The following is a 5,125-nucleotide window of genomic DNA, read 5'->3' on the forward strand; positions in this document are numbered from 1 at the left end:
CTGTAGGAGTTGGTCCCTTGTTTAGTGCAGGGCAGACTGATAAGAGTCTGGAAAGGTGCTGCTAGTAGAATCCACTGAGAGACGAAGGACTCCAGTGGAGGTGCCGTTTCACTCAGCAGGTTTCATAACATCCTCACCTGAAGTATCAGATGCTGGAATGAAAAAGGAGAATGATTCAAACATACATACACAGTTTCAAATGTCAAATATTGTCCCTGCAGCAAAGAGTCCTGTGGCACCTTGTGGACTAACAGACATATTGAGGCATAAGCTTTCGTGGGTGAATACCCTCTTCATCAAATATAGTCCCTGTTTTTCTAAGCAGATGTCAAATCATAAATACTAAGCCTTAGTGCACTTATCATCTTGTGACAATTTTTTTTTAACTAAAGCTGTTGAAATGCAGGGGTAAACTGAACAAAGAAAACCAGAATAAGTACCCTTGACCATCCTAGGTGCAGAGGTAACTGGCAGAATTCAATGGTGGGATTGAAATGTGTGGAGACAGACCCTCAGTTTTCTGGTGTCCTGACTGGAATGTTGGCTTACTAGGCAGTTGTTGAAGAGAGGCGTCTCGCTGTTCTTTTCCACAGTTAAGACACTTACTGGGCAAAGTTATATTCATTATGGTGAGTTATCACTCACGATATTTTGTCATTAGTAAGCAGTTATGATATATTTCTATGTTTTTCAAATGGAATATTGTGTGTGGTACGAAAACACTAGACTATATGCGACTCTAAAACAGTTTTATTAACATGAGTTTGAAATAGCTGAAATTACTATGGGAAAAACAGTGGGACCTACGTAATGCAAGTTATAAAACTACCATCCATCTCTCTTCAGTTGTTTTATTGAAATAATATGATTTAGTTTCCTAGAAAAATACAATAATGGTATCTTCATTTTTAAGCCGATCTGTCAGTACATCAAGATTTAGAAAACATCTGGATCTTTCTGCACGGATGATCTTCCAGGCACACCGGCTGTATTAATTTTCTTTCAGGAAATTGTCTATTATTTGGAAGTATCTCTTCAGTTTCAGGCTGGTGAGCAGGAGGTCCTCATTTCTGGGTAGGTTATCTCCATTCCCTTCTCAGCACTCAAACACATCCCCAGCTTCTCAATCTGCTGGTGAAGTCCATTTTGGAATTCCTTTATGGAAGTCCCATTCCAGGCAGCTTGGGTGAGATTGTTGTTAAAGATATGGAAAAGCTCTTGGAGGATCTGCTGGATGGCTACCTTGGCATTCTCTTGGTGGGACAGTTGGAGCTTGAGGATATCTGTGGGCTTGAAAGCTGTCCTTTCATTTAGACATTGGAAGGGAAAGTTGCCACCAATTTTCTCCAGACGCTCTAAACTCTCTCTGTTCATTCTGATTTGTAGAACATGCAGCCTGTTACAGTCCAGACATGAGATTTCACTGGAGAAGAGCAGCACGAGGCAAAATTGCAGCAAACTCCTGCTGATCATGATGATGTCTTAGATTCCCTGTGTTTGTGTAGAACTTGAGCAACTGGTGTCTGTTCAAGGTCTTCTGTAAATTTTTGTGTTTTCGACCCCTGTCTCTGAATTTAAGCATTCTGTCGGAAAAGATTTTTCTTTCATCACTTTCTACTTTTCAAGGTTTTTTCTGCTTGAGGTTTTTACTTTTGGTTTCCTTCTTTTTAGTTAGTGGAAGCGAACAAGTCATTCGAAGAACCAAATCACAGTTAGTAACTACTTTAATATTACTGAACCCCAACATTTCTTTCCTTCGGTCCCCCCTGCCCTCTTAGATAATGAAAATATAAAGAGTAAGAAGAACATGATGATGAACAGTGTCATCCAGTTACAGGTTAGAGTAGGGACCTGTCTGTCTGCTCCCAATTTCCTGTAGTTAGCACTGCTCGGCAGGTCTGAATGTCTGTCACATTAGCAAGACTATCTATGCTTTTAAGTGATAACAATGAATTTTGGCAGATGGGGGGAACTACTGCAGAGCTTCTTTTTGCGAGACTCTGCAAATAACAGCAGTGAAGTGATGTGTAAAGCTGCTGTTCCTTCACTTTGCCAGCAGGTGGAAAACTTTCCCTTTCTGGTGTGGCACTCAAAATCAGAAAAGCCTGCTATGCTCTGGCTGTCTCATTCCTTCCTTCCAGCCTTTGAGAGGGAGTAATACTACAGGGACCTCTTAATATTTGATAAGCCTGGAAAGAATTCCTGTGGGAGATTGGGGCCAGAGAAGTCTCTATTAATCTCTCGTAATTTCCTGGCCATTTGAAATATGAGAGATGAAAAACCATGTGTGTAGGCCAATACCAGAGGATGGACAGAGAGCACTGAGAAACTGTGAGGTTTACTTTAGAACCTGATACCAGTTGTGAAAAGCCCAAGGAACAGGTACAGTTGAAGGGTGTGAACATGCTGTCTTCTCGGGCAGTTCTGAGTAGTTCCTAATGATGTAGTGTAGTGACATGGAAGGGAGTTGTCCAAAAAGATTGTGTGGCTGGTAATAAATATGCTAGAGCGACTGACATAAATGAATGTCACTTTCAAATGTGTTTGCCTTTTCACCATTCAAGCTTTATTCTTTTTTCAATGTGCATTTCACTGAGCTTGGGCATTGAAATTCAAGTGGGCTGATGAGTGAAGTTTGCATCCTGTAGCAAGTTTCACTTTCTGTTTTTCATACCATAGCACTAGGCTGTCATGTTGGAGTTTCCATCAGTGAAGGGGAATGGTTTTCAACCCAAAAATTGAAAAGGAATGTTTTCATATTAATTTTAAAGAAGGAAAAGAAGAAAACATGACCATATTTCTGTTCGTGTCACTTCTTTTACATCTACCTCTCCCATCACCTCAAGCACTTTTTAAAATCATAATCTAGAGTTTTGCCTAAACGATTTGGAAGCGTCACTGTAAAGAAGGCAGTTTATTGTACATAAGTATACCATATAAGGGACCCAGTCATACCAGAGGTGCTGCACCCCAATCTTGCATTTACTCCACTGGGAGTTCTGCGTGTGCATTTCCTGGCAAGTTGAAGCTTCAGGAGATAATAGTTATGTGAAGGAGAGGAATTAAATAATCTGAATTTAAGCTTTTCCTATTAAATTAAGAAAGCGATGGGAGGAAAGACACATAGTCTTTCAGCATATTTTCATCATAATGAACCTGTTTTCTGGGAAAAGTTAGATGGAGACTGAGCTGGTTGACATATTTGCTAGAATTTGATGAAATCCTGTCCATTTAAATTTCAGTGAAAATAGCAGGAAATTTTATTGGAATTATATTTTTCTTTATAAGCCAGCTTAATTTGAATATGAAATAAGAGATTAGTTTAGCCCCTTTTCCAATAGGCAAATAATCTGCAAAGAAATTCAGAATTTGCCAATGTATTTATTTAAAATGATTTGACAAATGATTTATACACATTCCACTCTGATTGCTCAGGACCTTGTCACCACATCTTTTCCCTTTGCTGTTCATAATTTGCTGCTTGTTCTGTGTGATGGTTCACCTGAGTCAACGCTATTGTGTCTGTTCCTGGGATGGTTGCCTTCAAATTCAAAACTGCTTTCCAGGTGGCTGCACAAACTTCTCTGGAAAAAGTCTCTTTAAAATATGTATTTATATGAGTGTTTCTTATACTTTCTGACTACAGAGATATTCTTTTCCAACAAAAACTCACACGTACAAATATTTCAGAAAATGTTTACAAAGGGCCAAACATTTTTCATAAATGTTGAATCAGTCTCAAATGTTCAGGCTGTGGCTGAATTATGTGGTTGGCAGCGCTACTGTTGACTGATAGCTCTTCAGAACTACTATCCACCTACACCAAACTTGGTAGAGAGGAGGATCCTCACTAGATCTGATGCCACCAGCAGGTTTATTACTATAATTTTAAATGTTGGGTTTAGGTAATTTTTAGGCATTGTTGGTGTTATAACTGAAAGTTTAATCCATTCTGTGCACCAAACTGGTTGTTGGTGGCAAGGAGCACACACGCCTGATTTGGAGGGAGTGGAGGGGTGGCACCAGCTGGTCAGAAAACTGGGGGATAGAATTGCTGACTTGAGTGTTCACAAGCCTGAGTCATATGGCTTGATTTGTTTGTGTGTGTGTCTGTGTGTGTGTCAGGTGGAGGCCGGGGGGAGGAGGTGGAGTCTCTGTAAGACTTGTTAATTTTAAAGTGATATTATGAAGTTGTTGTCATGAAATTTCATCATCATAGGAAACCTCTTTCTGTGTGTATCCATCCGGTTGGACAGGACCTCCAGAAGGTACTCACTAGGCTGAGGACAATGGGAAACCAGTTGGGAAACCAGTTGAGTGAAGTTGGTGTTAAGGAGAATGGGGGTTAGGAGTGGAAAGTTACTGAAGGTCAACAAAGAGCAGATGACAAAACCCAAAGGTTCTAAAAGAAATCCCAGGGGGAAGACCCACAGGACATTTGGGCAAGAGGAAGGAAGGGGATGAACTGGCCAAGGCCAGGTTATGTGAGCTGGAGGAGAATGCTCTGTTTTTGTGCATATAAGTGATGCATTGCAACAGAAGGATGTTGGATGACCCCAAGTGATTCTGATACAGGCTCATAGAATGGCCTGGTGTGTTGAGGAAACTGAGGCAGGGAATTGCAGAATTTTTGTTCCATTTTCTGTATTTTCTGAGTGATTAAGTAAATAGCAATAGTGTGTTAGAATCCTGTGCAAAGTGTCTCCATATTATAATCTACACGTACTACATGGCCCCTGGAAGAGGTAAACACCTCTGGGTATATTTCTGGTAGAGGACATGTTAAAGCACATTCTGAGCGTCAAAGACTACCCAGCTGACTAGGTACTGTGAAGAATTTAGTCTCCTGCTAGAGACACCATAGTTTGGACTGTGTTACAAAAGGGATTTGAAATGGGACATACCTTCCTGGTTTTTTTCCCAAAGGCAGGCTTCCAATCAGTGTAAAAATTCACACACACTTTGTTTTTTCACTATTTGAACATGTAATGTAGTGGTTGTTTGACTTCTTTAAAAACTTTTAAATAAGAAATCTCCAGATTTAGAGTGTGGCTTAAATTAATGGTAGACAATGATGGGACTAACTAATAGCTCTTCAAAAATACTATCTACATACCTGAACTTG

General features: G+C 40.1%; 1 pseudogene; it reads right to left on the reverse strand.

Annotated features, from left to right (window-relative positions):
- Positions 1-877: 877 nt before the first annotated feature.
- Positions 878-1,473, reverse strand: LOC125637407 (interferon beta-like; annotated as a pseudogene).
- Between the last annotated feature and the right edge of the window lie 3,652 nt (positions 1,474-5,125).

The sequence above is a fragment of the Caretta caretta genome, chromosome 5, assembly GCF_965140235.1.
Source record: "Caretta caretta isolate rCarCar2 chromosome 5, rCarCar1.hap1, whole genome shotgun sequence".
In the NCBI taxonomy this organism is placed as follows: domain Eukaryota; kingdom Metazoa; phylum Chordata; order Testudines; family Cheloniidae; genus Caretta; species Caretta caretta.